Below are 15,639 nucleotides of genomic sequence, written 5' to 3'. Positions count from 1 at the left end.
GAGGACCTGTGTATGAAGGGAGGTTCTGCTGAAGCTTTTCTAGAGTTCTTGCATGACAGAGCCATTGAAGGCAAGCCGAGTCACCTAAATAGGAATCTGCGTACTGGAGCAGAGAGGGCGCCGTTACCAGAGCTATCTGCAATGTGAAGCCTAGTATTTTGTGAAAGAAATTTTTTGTCTCAGAAAGTATCTTTTTTCAAAAAGATGTGAAAATAAAAATTTGTGCAATTTGAAGATAATTCTGGAAATAAAAGGGGAGGTTTTTTTTCTATATAAATATTGGTGGAGAAGAAAGGGGAAAGGGTTCAGGAAGAGTTTTTTTTTGGTTGTTTTGAAACCAGAAAAACAAAGGGGTTTGCAAGAAAGAAAGGATTTGTAAATAAAAAAAAATTTATTCTTTTTTTTTAAGAAAAATATAAACCCTAGTTTAAAGGCTGAGGTTATTTTTTAAAAAAGGAGAAAGTCTGAAACCCTAGGAAGGAGGAAAAATGGCCAAGATGTCAAATGCGAAATTTGAGGTGGAGAAATTCACCGGAAAGAGCAATTTGACATCTTGGCCATTTTTCCTCCTTCCTAGGGTTTCAGACTTTCTCCTTTTTTAAAAAATAACCTCAGCCTTTAAACTAGGGTTTATATTTTTCTTAAAAAAAAAAATATTATTATTTACAAATCCTTTCTTTCTTGCAAATCCCTTTGTTTTTCTGGTTTCAAAACAACCAAAAAAACTCTTCCTGAACCCTTTCCCCTTTCTTCTCCACCAATATTTATATTAAAAAAAAACCTCCCCTTTTATTTCCAGAATTATCTTCAAATCAGGTCCTTGTTGCACAAGGCATTGGATGGGGTAACTAAGAAACCTGCAACCATGACTACTTCAGACTGGGAGGACTTGTATGCTCGAGCTCTCAGTACCATCCGGTTATGCCTAGCGGATGAAGTTCTCTTCAACATTGTTGAAGAGACTACGGCGTCAGGATTGTGGGAAAAACTTGAAAACCTCTATATGACAAAATCATTAACCAACAGAATTTATCTGAAACAACAGTTATACAGTCTTCGAATGAAAGAAGGTTCAAACGTTGTAGAACATTTGAATGTTTTTAATACACTAATATGTCAATTAATAGATATGGAAGTAAAAATACAGGAAGAAGATAAAGCCATAACCTTGTTGTGTTCTCTATCTCAATCATGGGATCACTTCGTAACTTCAATCAGCTTCAGCTTTGCTGATTCTTTGAATTTTGAATCAGTCGTGGGAGCTCTTCTATCTGAAGAAGTACGAAGGAAATCCAGCACTGAAACAGCTGCATCAGAAGCCATGGTCACTAGAGGACGCTCAAAGGAAAGAGGAGAAAAACCAAGGGGGTCTTCCAGGTCGAAATCGAAGGGCAAGAAGTGTAAGGTAAAATGTTGGAACTGTGGTAAAGTTGGACACTTGAAGAAGGACTGTTGGAAATGGAAGGAATTTGAAAACCCGAAGAACGAAGCGAATCAGGTTGATTCAGGTATGAGATACGAAGTTTTATCTGCTGAAGAATTATGTATGATAGGTGAAACTTCACCTGAATGTAATGTCTCTCAGAGTTTTGATAGCTGGCTGTTAGACTCTGGTGCTTTGCATCACATGTGCCCACATAGAAATTGGTTTACCTCGTATGAAAATGTAAATGGTAGTTCTGTGTTTATGGGTAACAATGTGTCATGTCAGACTGTTGGGATGGGAGATATCAGGATTAAGATGTATGATAACACAGTTAGGAAATTAACTAGTGTTAGATATGTACCTGATTTGAAGAAAAATATAATCTCTTTGGGAGTGTTGGATTCAGATGGTTATAAGTTTACAAGTCAGGATGGCGTCTTGAAAGTCTTTAAAGGAGCCCTTGTGGTTATGAAGGCAGAAAAGGTCGGAAATCTTTACAGGTTAAAAGGAAGTACTAAGGTCAGTGAAGAAGTGGTTGCGTCAGAAAAGGAAGAAGCAGGTACTCGTCTGTGGCATCAGCGATTGGGTCATATGAGCGAGAAAGGTCTTGATATACTGATGAAACGTAAATCTCTTCCCAGTCTGAAATCCTTGAATTTAGATTTTTGTAAACATTGTGTGTATGGAAAACAGTGTAAACAGAGATTTAAAGTTGGAAATCATAATAGTAAAGATGTTTTAGACTACATTCATTCTGATCTGTGGGGGCCTTCCCCTGTTGTGTCATATGGAGGTGCATTGTATTTTTTAACGTTGATTGATGATTACTCTCGTAAAGTTTGGGTCTATATGCTAAAAACGAAAGATGATGTATTAAATGTCTTTAAACAATTTAAAGTAATGGTAGAGAAAAGAACATGCAAATCTATTAAATGTCTAAGAACTGACAATGGTGGTGAGTTCACTTCTGTTGAATTTAAACAATACTGTAAGGATGAGGGCATTGTGAGACACAAAACTGTTGTTTATACTCCTCAGCAAAATGGTGTTGCTGAGCGTATGAATCGAACTCTTATGGAAAGAGGTAGAAGCATGATCAGCAATGCTAACTTGCAAAAGGAGTTGTGGGAAGAAGCAGTATCTATTGCTTGTGATTTAGTTAACAGGTCACCTTCAGTAGCAATTGATTTTAAAATTCCTGAAGAAGTTTGGACAGGTCAATCTTGTGACTATTCACATTTGAGGATATTTGGCTGTGATGCTTATTCTCTTATTCCGAAAAATCAACGTTCAAAATTAGATCCAAAGTCGAAATGTTATGTCTTTGTTGGGTATGACTATGCAGTGAAAGGATATAGGTTGTGGGATCCTACATTGCGGAAGATAGTCATTAGTAGAGATGTAACATTTGATGAATCCTCTTTGTTAAAATCAAATTTTGAAAGAATTGAACAGGAACAGGTATAGCCGAGTCAACAAGTTCAGTTGGAGGCTAGACCTTTCAGTGACAGTCGAAAGGAAGGAGAGACTTCTGGAGAAAAATGTGTTGAAGACACAAAGGAAGCCATTGAAGCTTCTAAACAAGTGAAAGTTTCTGAAGCAGTTCAACAACCAGTCGCTCTGAGAAGGTCTACAAGGGAAAGGAAAACTCCCAAAAGGTATGAAGATTCTGCTTCATCTTTTGCTTTGATTACTGAAGATGGGGAACCTTCTTGTTATCAGGAAGCAGTAGATGATATAGATAGCGAGAAATGGAAAATGGCTACGGAAGAAGAAATGGACTCCTTAGCCAAGAACAATACCTAGGATGTTGTAGAGCTTCCTGAAGGGAGAAGTGTTGTTGGATGTAAATGGGTCTTCAAGCTGAAACGGAAAGTTGATGGTAGTATTGAAAGGTATAAGGCGCGACTGGTAGCAAAAGGGTATTCTCAGGTTGAAGCTATAGAATTTCATGAGATTTTTTCTCCAGTTGTAAAACTTGTTTTTATACGTACTGTGTTGGCACTAACTGCGTTGCTTAATCTTGAGTTAGAATAGTTAGATGTTAAAACAACTTTTCTACATGGTGATTTGAACGAAGAGATATATATGGAACAACCAGAAGGTTTTGTACGAGGTCACAATAAAAGATTAGTTTGCAAGCTCAGGAAATCATTGTATGGTCTGAGGCAGTCTCCTAGACAATGGTACAAGAAGTTTGATTCCTTCATGGTGAGCCAGAACTTTATAAGAAGTGAGTATGATCATTGTGTGTACTTCAAAAGTTTCAATGGCATATTCATTATCTTAGCTTTGTATGTTGACGATATGCTTATTGCAAGCAAAAGCATGGAAGAGATCAACAGGTTAAAGGCTCAACTCTCTAGGACGTTTGATATGAAGGATCTTGGAGCAACAAAACGTATCTTGGGCATGGAGATACAAAGAGACAGGAAAAATGGTAAGCTTTGGTTGTCACAGCAGAAGTATGTGGAGAATGTACTTGAAAAGTTCTCTATGAATAATGTGAAACCTGTTAATGTTCCTTTAGCTTCCCATTTTAAGCTTTCTTCGGTTTTGAGTCCTAGAGCTGATGAAGAAAAGTAGTATATGTCTCATGTACCATATGCAAACGCTGTAGGCAACTTAATGTATGCGACGGTATCTACAAGACCTGACATTTCACATGCAGTTGGAGTTGTCAGCAGGTTCATGGCAAATCTAGGTAAAGAACATTGGCAAGCAGTGAAGTGGGTGGTTCGATATCTAAGAGGCACAAGTGACCATTGCATCGTCTTTAATGGTAGTGAAGGATTAGTCTGCGGATATGTAGATGCTGACTATGCAGGTGATTTGGACAAAAGAAGATCTACTACAGGTTATGTCTTTACTCTTGCAGGTGGAGCAATTAGTTGGATGTCAAAGCTTCAAGAAACAGTTGTGTTGTCCACTACCGAAGCTGAATATATAGCTGCTTCAGATGCCAGTAAAGAAGCAATCTGGTTAAAGGGTCTACTCGATGAGATTGGAAGGACGCAAGAGAAAGTGAATGTACTTTGTGACAGTCAAAGTGCTATTCACTTGGCTACAAATCCTGCTCATCACAACAGAACCAAGCACATTGATGTAAGGTATCATTTTCTGAGACATGTGATCGATGGCGGAAAAGTAGCTCTTCAGAAGGTCCATACGCGAGAGAATTGTGCAGACATGTTAACAAAGCCAGTTACAATAGAGAAGGTGCGGTGGTGTTTAGCTTCTCTTGGCTTGCAGAAAAGATGATGAATGGGCATGGGCAAGAAATTAGGAAAATTGTTGTCAAGGTGGAGTTTGTTAGTTTGACAACGAATTAGTAACTTTGGGTAAAATGTAACTAGACAATTTTTACAGTTTTATACCGAAATATTAGTTATGTAACGACGGTCGATGATATAAAAGAAACAAATGCCCATGAAATGTAATGTGCGGAGAACCATTGTTGAATAACAAATTCCAATTCAGTTTCTTATTCAGTTTCGTGTCTTGGTCATTCTGTTGTGGTTTCTTTGTTGTTTCTTCTCCTATTTTTCTCCCATTCTACCAACACCTATAACCTAGGCACTCCATGGGGAAACTCTGTCGGTAGTACCTCCCCACAAGGCACTAGTACTACAATAAAATAAACATCCACCTTGGTGGTGAATGGTAGTTCAATACCCCTAATCAAGGATAATTTTAGGGGCGAATGTTCGCCCTTTGGCGAAATTAAGGGGTTTTAAATTTTTAGTGGGCGAATATTTTGTATCATAGTACATTTTTACAAATCACCTCAAATAGCCCACCTTATTTTAAGGGAGAGGGTAAAAAAGGTAAATTTAGCCCTTGCAATTAGGACTTACAACCTTCCATTCACCCATTTTCAAGAATAGGTTTTATTTAAGTGAATCCATTCGCCCATTTTCAAGAATAGGTTTTATTTAAGTGAATCCTATGGGCCAAATACCATATTTATAAAAGAGGTATGGTAAATTAATAAAAATATAAATAAATGAGAGGTATGGTAAATAAATAAAACATTTTTTATATTTTCTCCATAAGTCACCTTATATACATGTAAGGGTGTAAACGAATAAAAATATAAGTAAAGTGGAGGTATGGTAAATAAATAAAATGTCTTTTTATACTTACTCAAAAGGTATGGTAAATAAATAAAAATATAAATAAACTAGACGTATCGTAAATAAATAAAACCTCTTTTTATATTTAGTCCATAACCTTCGTTCTATTTATGAAGGCTCAAGAAAGAGGTTTTATTTAAGTGAATCCTATGGGCCAAATACCATATTTGTAAAAGAGGTATGGTAAATTAATAAAAATATGAATAAACGAGAGGTATGGTAAACAAATAAAACATTTTTTTATATTTACTCCATAAGTCACCTTATATTTACGAACACTTAAAAAATGGGTTATATTTAGGTGAAACCTATGGCCAAAATACTATGGGACAAATACCATGGACTAGATTGTTATTAATACCATGCAAAAAACCATTATTAACCCTAATATTAGAATTAATAAAAATGAAAATGGCACATGGTATTGACCCATGGTATTCACCAAAATGGCACATGGTATTGACCCATGGTATTCACCTGGAATGTAGCCTATTTAAATGGGGGAATTAAACCAGCATGTAGCCTATGCTAAGATTCACTAGGACTTTACAAAGTTTTATTATTTAGTGAAAGACTCACCAAGATCTTACAAGATTTTATAATTGAGTAAAATATTCGCCATACCTGGTGAGAGATTCGCCAAAAAATTATATATACGCATTATATTATTGATAAAATCGCCTTCCATTTTTCCTATATACCATGGAGATTCGCCCATTTATTATATTTATAAATTTAGGGGGGGTTCTTAAAATTTTCCCTGCCCCTAATGTCGAACACCTACCTCACAGGCAGCCACCATCTAATCACAAAGTGCATGAACTCTTCCTCTGATCACAACAACTCATTCTATAAGAGCTTTAATAGTCCCTAATAAATCAGTTGTGCCTGAACCTATTAATCAGCTACAACTTCCATCCAAAGATCGGGCCAATCCTGCTCCCTCCAAAGTACCATCCTTCAATGACCCACATGAGGTCATTCAAAATAGAGAAAACCACAAAAATTTAGCATGGGCACTGAAAATCCAAATTTTGGTGGCTTGTGTGATTGTTTATTAAATAAGCGAGTGAGCCTTTGTTAGGTCCCTATACTAACCCCTTAGTGTTATTAGTGCAACCCCCTTATTGTATTATTGTGCCAATATAGTCCCCATGTTGTTATTATTATGCCCCATAGAATCCCACTATTGTTATTGTTGTGCCCCTACAATATTATTGTTATGTAGGCTCTCATTGTATTGAATCCCTTAGACTCCTATATATAGAAAGGAGGTCTTGTCATTTGTATCATCCAAGAATTGTTAATTTGTGTAATTTAAAGGAGGTTTCCCCCTCGAACAGGCTTATTTTGAAGTCGTTGATCTACCTTTTCTATCTTTTTGTGAGCTAGTTTCCTAACATTTGGTATCAGAGCTTTGGAGTCTAGCATTTCGCTGCTCCAAGCTGGTCATCATGGAATTTTAGATATAAATTTTTCTCTGTGAAGTTTCAGAAGATGAATAAAAAACCCATTTGAGCTGAAATTTCTTTGAAACATGAGTCTGAATTTCAGATCTTTTCGCACTATTTTAGGATATATTATCTTTGGAAGTTAGGGTTTTTGAAAGATCCAGAATTCCATTGCAAAGAGGTAATTGTGTTATTTTCGATATAGTTTTTGTTCTACAAAGGTTCAGACATTGAAACTAAAACCCATTTGATCTGAAAGCTCTTTTAAGCTCGGGCTCTAATTTCAGATCTTGTTTCACTATATTTTTGGAGATATGGTCCAAGACTTTTAGGGGTTTTTCAAGCTCTTGAATTACATCCCAAACAGGTGACCTAGGGAAATCATCATAACTTGCTCTTTGAGCATCAAATTGAAATTTTGTAAAAATTTAGAGACATAGGACAACCTTTAGTTTACTTTGTATCGGTTCTAGGTCCTAAGGTTGAAATAGTGACACACGACACTTCGCACAAGTTCGCTCTACGGAACCAATCTATAATTAGGTCATCGTGGGATATTTAGCATAACTCTTCCTTGGAGAATCTAATCTTAATCGTAATTGTGGGGTTGGAAGGATGATTCAAAGGGCGATGGAGGGAAACAATTTCAGACCTTGGAGATCCGAAATTACAAAGATACAACAGATTTAATATCGAGATCCTAGAAAGTGAAGAAAGGTGTGTAGTTTTTCTTAAGTTTTACAAAGTTTGGTTGAAAAATTAGTTTGAAGGAATTCAAAGGGCGTGGAAGCTAAGATGGATGGTATAGAAGATAAATTAAAGGCAACATGGAAGAATTGAAGACATATTTGACAAAGTTGCTACAAGAAATTCTTACTAATGGCGAAAGGGTAGTAAAGGAAACTCATGATGAGAGAAAAAGAAATGCCAATAATCATTTCATAGACTCTAATGAGGGATTAAAGAGCCACAATGTTCCAAATATAGATATGAGGAATTTTTATGGAAAGGATCCCGTAATATGGATACTACAAATGGAGCAATATTTCGATCTCCATAATGTGCAAAGCACACAAAAGGTACACATTGCAACTTTATATTTGGAACCAAATCAGTTTGTATGGTATCGATGGCTTTGCTCTCGTAAATAATGTCACTTGGGAAATTTTTACGGAAGAAATGATAACACATTATGAGGATACAAAAAGAAACACATTTTTTAGCCAATTGATAAATCTCAAACAAAAGGGTTCAATGACAGAGCACATTTAGGAGTTCCAAAAATTGAATATAAGGGTGAAATATATTCCATAGAAGCACATGATTGATGTGCTCATAGGGACTTTAAAGGATAATATCCAACATGAGGTTCACCTTGGGAACCTATTTCATTGGAGAAGGTGATGAGCCTCATAAATGGGTAATTATATGTGCTCATTTTACCTCCAAACCTAGTCAATCAACCATTCTCTTAGCTTATTGCATGATTTTCTAATTATATTTATGCTTATAGAGTGAGTTGAGTTAGTTATGATGCCATGTGGTCTAAAATGTGCTTAATGCAGATTATTGATGAATTTTGTGGTCAAAGTCAAGGATCCAATGGACAAATGGCAGCAATAACTTGAAGTGGACAAAGGAGAGGATTTATAGGAGGGAGCCCCCCTCATTTATTACTCCTCACTTTGAATTTTCCTTCATGCAGCTCGGAGCACAAGCAGCGAAGTCATGTATTAGTAGGCAGCCGAGCAATTGGAGGATGACTGATGACTATCTCGAGTTTTGCGGGCCAAACCTCCCTGATTTTAAGGAAGTTATTGGTAGCTTCATTTGTATAAGTAGAGAGGCCAAGGTCGTCACTAGGTTTGGATTTTTATCGGATTTTTGTTGGAGTTTTGTTGTACTTTTTCTTATGTAAACTCTGCTCAACTTCGAGCTTATTATTTGACAGTTTCAAGTAGTCTTGTTATTATTTTGGAAATAAAGATGGAATTCTTTTTGAGTTAGCATTGAGTTACCTCAGAGGGCTGAAGCTCTTGGGTTAGAGCCCAATCCAAGCAGCCAATCTCCTCTTTACTTGTATTTTTATGTTTTATTTCAGTTGTAGATTAGATTGCTGTTAGATGTATTTATTTCATGGTTAAGAATAGGTTTCTTTTGATGATTCAATAGTTTGCTTCCATTTGTGCTTTCTATAGCAGGTTAAGCAGTGGTAAGGAAAATATTTAAAAGGCTAGCAATAGTACCTTGGCCTCTCTTCCTCCCTTTGGGACCATGATTTTAGGCAAAGACTCTCTTGCTACCACAAAAAGATTGATTTTCCTCATTCATAGGACTTCTAGTGTTTATAGCTTTTCAGTTGGTTAATAGTCTAGCTTCCTTTGTTTCAGAACCTATCCATCATGCTCACTTCTATATTTATCATAGTATTCTTCCATGCTTTCATTTCTTATAGTACTTATCAACATTTCCTTTCATAGATAACAGTTTAGATTAGTTTGATGCAAAACTCTGTTTTCCTAGATGCACTTCTTTCATTGCTTTCTTGATCTTATTGGTTGACCGTCAGTTTTTTATGCAAAAAATCTCTTCTAGCAGTAGGCCAACCTATCAACCATCCCATCCTCCATTGGATCCATGCCCTAGAGGTCGCCCAAGTCTCCCCTTAATTCTGCCTTAGTTTCCTGCATTTTCCATAGAATTTCTTCCTCTCTACTTGAGCAAATCTAATCATCTTTCTCTCTCCTAATGATTCTTGGTAGACCCTAGGTGCCCTAACACTTCATTTCAACCTTCACCCACCTTTTCCACCCACTCTCATACCTTCAAAACATCCAAAACTTCTCTCGGCCTCCTCCTGTAGGCCTCCTGTAGAACGATGTTTCTCCTCTTGTAGATTTTTTGTGTCCTCCTGTAGATTTTCCTGTAGGCTTTCCTTTGAAGGCCAAGTTTGGGAAAAGCCTCCAGAAGACCACCTGAGACCTCCTAGGACCCAACCACACCATTCTACATCCTCTCAGGCCCCAAAACCATGTTTCATCACCACCTATTTGCTGCCACATTCACAAGCAATAAATCACATACATGTCAAATTTACATAAAAATACATAAAAATCCAAAAAGATGTCTTTTACTCATTTACTTCTAGAAATAGCTTAGTTAAATGTTGTTTACTTCTTTGAATAGATAGATGGCATTCTTTTCATGGTTTTCATAGTGCTTTCTGCAAAAGTAGGATTAGTTGGTTAAGTAGGACTTGCTTGGTTTGCTTTACATTTCAGTCTCTCTCCTTTTTGCAATTAGAATAGCATCTATCTTTCTTTTCTTTCATCACATTTAGAGCTTCTTCTGGAATCCATAGAAGTTGGCTTGAGCTCCTAGTGATCTTGCACCGGCTAACCAAGTGACAACCTACTGTAAGAACTAGTACTTGTGCATACAACACCGTCGCTTCCAAGTTTGTTATGAACTATCGGGTTGATAAGAGTAAAGAAGGTAGCTGAGGAGTTCCAGCATTATTGCTGCAATATTGGTGCCCACCATTCTTTTTGGTGACGTTTCCAGGGAAGCATCAGAGTATTCTGTGATTACTACTTTCTTCTATTTTCTTCTTGCAACATTCTGCTAATAGTTTATTTCAGCAAAAGTAAACTAGTCCTTTCTTGTCCTTCAATTCTGCATTTCCTTGCTTTCCTTTTCAATTCTGCAAATTTCATTTCAGCAAGAGTAGACTAGTCATTCTTTTTCCTTCAAGTTCTGAATTTCCTTGCTTTCCTTTTCAATTATGCAAATTTCATTTCAGCAAGTCCATTTCTGTTAGTTGCAATTTGTTTTGTTCAATCAATCTCAGTTTCTGTAGGTACATTCAGTGTGGGGAAAAATAAATAAAAACCAACCTAAAAGATTTCCTTTCATGCCATGTAGGAATGGAGATAACTCTAGAAAAATTTTGCCCAACACCCCTATTGCTTCACACAACCAACCTTCTCTCTTCTTCGGTGGCTGCGATCAAGAAGAACCCATAGGTGAACAACAAGACATATTTGAAGAACCTATAGGGGAAGATGAAGAAGAAAATGTTCCTCTGGAGCTAATGGCTGAAAAACAATGCTGGGGGCAGTACCTCTTCTTCCAATTCATCCAATAACGGTGAAATTGGAAACATGCTGGAAGACTTCAAGAGTGAGATGCTGCAGATTCTTGCCATGCAAATGGATACCTTACATATCAAAAGAAAACAAGAGGAAGCAAAGAGGGATTTGGCCATTTTTTGCTCTAGATGCACTACGCGGCATCCTAGGAATGAATTCCCATTGAACTCTATAGAGGTTTGTTCAATCTATGAAGAAAATCATTCTACAGATAAGTGCCTTTCCTTGCCCGGACTTAAATCTATATACCAAGGGGCTGAATAAGCCACTGAATAGATCTATTACATAAATTAAAGGAGGCTGCATGGACCTAGACCATATTAGCAGGGGTTGCAAGGGGCATATTAGGCATACTACAACCCCAACCAAGTCACATCCATACCTTCTTGGGGCCCCCTTGCTCATCCTTCCTAGTCCACACCTCCTCCTTGGTCCTTCATATCTCCATATCATGCCCAACCAACCACCCATTCATTTCAACCCTATGCTTAGCTGCAACCTCAGTGGAATGCATCTCATTAGGGGTGGAGGCCCCAATACATCCCTCTTCCCGCTCTTCTACCTCCACCACCTGTCCAACCACAACCCCATCCACATCTATCTCAAATACACACTCTGAATTGACTACCTGTACCACCATTTCCAAACCCACACATTGAAGTAGCTCAACCCATTTACAATGCTGAGGTACAACACTTCCAAACAACTCCTCTTGAGCTCAATGGTATTCACCATAGCTCAGGAAGAGTATTGCAAAAAAGAGATTATATTGATATCATTAAAGGACCACATCCAGAAGAAGAAGATTCAAAAGAGAAGATCAAAGAACCATGGGCTACACTTGATGAAGAGAAGACATCAAAATCAGAGATCGAGAGAGCTCCCTCATGGTTACCATCAAATCCTCCATGTATTCAAGAGAAAAATCAGAAAAAAGAGGAAGATGTGAAGGTCATGGTAGAAGAAGACATGAAGAATGATCCAGATTAGCAAAAGGACCAAGGACATCACAACTATATTGAAATATGGTTCTAGACAGTCACTAAGTTGCAGCATCACTCTCTTCCTCAACTATGCTTGATCCTTTCAAAGTCAAATCATTTGGTCTCTGAAATCCAGGTACATGTCAAAGCATACATTTCAAGCCTCCACATCATTTTTCCTATGATCTTAATGTGCACATGGCTCCATTAGAAGTATTCTTATACTTGAAAGTGATTTTGTTTTTCAAGTAGGGTAGGGTAGGAGAAAAAAATAAAAAATAAGAGAAAAAATAATAAAGACTCAAGTGAAAACCTCCATGAGGCGCTTGAATCCCATCATTGGGTTGAAAACCTCTTTTGAGGCAGCCTAGTGATGAAACAAAAAAAGAGAGAAAAATAATATCCTTGGGTGAAAACCTCCCTTGGAGGTGCCTAGGGAAGGAAATTAGGGTGAAACCCTCTCTGAAATTCCCTAGTTGTTTTCAAAAAAAAAGAAAGGAAAAAAAAGGAAAATTTTTTGTTGCATTATAGGTTTGTAGGAGGACTACAGATTGTAGAAGAAGGTGCCAAGGGGACCTTTACATTCATACCAGCACCCATCTCACCTTCCCACACCTTTCTCCATCATTCTTGGCATTCTTTTTACCTCACTGTGCTTCTTTTTCAAAAACTGTGTTTTCTAAGGAGGCTCTGTGTTTTCTACAGGAGGCTCCTGTAGGAATTACAGAGAGCCGAAAATGGATATAAAAGGCAGTTTGAGGGACAGGGAAGCTTAAAAAAAGATCTATAAATCCTCCTACAGTCTTTAAACCCCCTTGCCATCACCTCCAAGCCTGCATCACATCCCAAGCATTGTTCTTCTTCCTGCACAGGAAAAACACAGAAAAACAGTTTTTTAGGGAAAAGAAAAAAAACAAAAATAAGAAAGGAAACAGGACCATCCACCTCACGTGAAGCCTACCTATTACCTCTCTATCTCTATCTACATCTCTAGCATCACCCTCGCAGCTCCAAGTATAGAAAGAAGCTGAATGTTAAAAGGGAGAAGCAGCTACAGGAGCTCCTGTAGGAATTCCTGTAGCAGTTGATCCTATTAAAATTCAGCACCAACAACAAGAGGGTGCAAATATGAAGGATGAAGAAGACACCTGTAGATCAAATCCAGCCAGAGAGGGACCTGTACAAAGCACGACCACATATCAGCAAATAAATAGCATGCATCGAAGGAAACAAAGGCATGCAACAGAGAGAAAGAGCCACGACCTTCACAGCAAAAGCATCCAGATATCAGGTAAGTAACTAACTCGGTCCTCTGTTTGCATTTGTATAATTAGAAATCATGCAACAACAATAAGATGGTTGAGGTTAAACGAGGGAAAGGTGGCTAGTTAACTTGGCCACCTTAAGCTAGTTGACTCCACTCATCCGAAGATGTCACCCACACATGCGGACAGTCAACTCAAGAAATATCTTAAGGACAAGTAGTGGAGGAGCTGTGAAATCCAATGCAGTCATGGGGGATGATTACGAGGAAACGACCATGATGACAAGGTAGGTGGGGACCAACGGTCTGAATATGGCTGACGTACACTTGGCCAACTCACCGTCCATCACCAGAAATATCCATAAATAGCAATAAGTACTCCTCCCCGAGCACTCTCACCACCTTTCCTTCATTATCTCCTCGAAACTCCGGTCTTGCAATCTCCTCATGCCCCCACAGCCTCGTAACCATTATTATCCATTGATCTCTCCCATATTCTTGCTCTCGGCATTGTCTCTAGGGGCATTTACAGGTTCTACAGGAGAACCTAGAGGAATTCTACAGGAGGGACAACAATGTTCTACAGGAGGGCCAGTGAGTGGTTTCGAAGGGAGAAAACACGAGTTTTAGCACAATTCTCAGGTTGAGGAGGTAGGTTCTATGCATACCCCCATTGAATATCAAAATATGCAAGCAGTGGTTAAATTTTGAAGAGGAAATAAAGCCTTTAGGTGGAGGAAATACATAATAGAATTTCTGCTTATTTCTTGAAAAAACACAGTCTCTCTGTTTCTCTGTTTTTCTTCAAAAATTGTTGTCTCCTTCTCCTCATTTGGTTTCCCAAAGAAGCATAAGCAAAATGGCAAGAGGTTTTATGAGGAAGGAGCCCACCAACTCCTCCAGGCTCCATGCACATCCCCAAGTAGTGGACATATTCACGAGAGCAAATTGGATGAACTTTTTTTAGAAATTCTGAGGGTTTGATGAGGAAATTGCTCAAGAATTTTCCCTCTCTTTGGTCCCTCACACCAGAACACATGCCACTGTCACCTTTAGAGGCCTTTCAATGGAGGTAACCCTTGAATTTATCAGTAGGGTCATTACCCTTCCTCTTGGATTGCGTTGGAGCAAGGATGAGAAGCCAATTAGCCAAGCTGCTAAGAAAAACTTCTCCCAAAAATGGCATAAGAAGGGCTAGCATACCATATCCTTGGGATGAGGTTATCTATCAAATAATGAAGTATATTTCTTGTGAGGGGAGGTACAACATTGTCTATGGTTACCACTTTAGAATCCTTCATGAATTAAGGTATGGCATGGACACTCCAGCCCCTCAGAAGCTCAGCATCCCCTACAGTCCCTCATTGACTCCAATACTAAAGTAAAAGTAGGAAATCCAAAGTAGCTAGCTCACCATGGGTAAATCAAAATTTTAGTGGAAGAAGCCCTCCATATATTTACACTCCATATAGCCCGGGAAATCTTCAGAAACATGACAGCTGAAGAGGACATGAAGACCTTGACCTATGTTATCAGTCCTATTAGCAGTCAGGAGGAAGAGAAATAAGGGGGAGAAGGTGAAGAAACTAGTGAGTTAGAAGAGGAAGAAGGGAAGAAGGAAGAAACCAAGATAGTGGAGGAAAAAGCTGAAGAAACAGAGCAGGAGGAAACAGAGAAACAGGGACAGAAAAAGAGTCAAAAAAGACATAAGTGTCCCCTGAGACTCTAGAAAGAGAGGCAACATCTGCCCTCACTACCCTCAGCACACCAATTAAGCCAAAACAAAAGAGGAAGAAGCAGACCTCAATGTATTTCAAGGCTAGGAAGAGCACAAGACTAAAATCAGGGAAACCCCAGCCTTCTTCAAAAGTGCCAATTATTATTGAAGATTCACCCTCTGTGAAAGGAAAAGAATCCCCTTCCAAGGCACCTATCACATATGAAAGGGGAACTCCTAGATCCCCCACATGGAAAGAAAAGGTAGAACTACAGGACTAAAAGCAGTCCTATAGGAGGCACAAAAAGTTCTACATGAGACCCTATCAAAACTAAAGGAGATCCAAGAGCTTGAGAAAAGGGTAGAAGGACAACCATAGGGAGAGGAAGAAGAAACATAGCTACAAGAACCTGATACCCAGCCAAGTCTTGGCTCCTACTATAGTCTTCTTGAGGGGGGAAGAATAATTCCACAAAAAATTGCAATCCCTCTATTCTTTGAATTAGAGAAG

This window comes from Pinus tabuliformis, chromosome 8, assembly GCF_031772625.1.
Source record: "Pinus tabuliformis cultivar Carrire ecotype Pingquan chromosome 8, CPIR1, whole genome shotgun sequence".
NCBI classification, from domain to species: Eukaryota; Viridiplantae; Streptophyta; class Pinopsida; order Pinales; family Pinaceae; genus Pinus; species Pinus tabuliformis.
The sequence above is the reverse complement of the archived record's forward strand: the minus strand, read 5'-3'. Positions refer to the sequence as shown.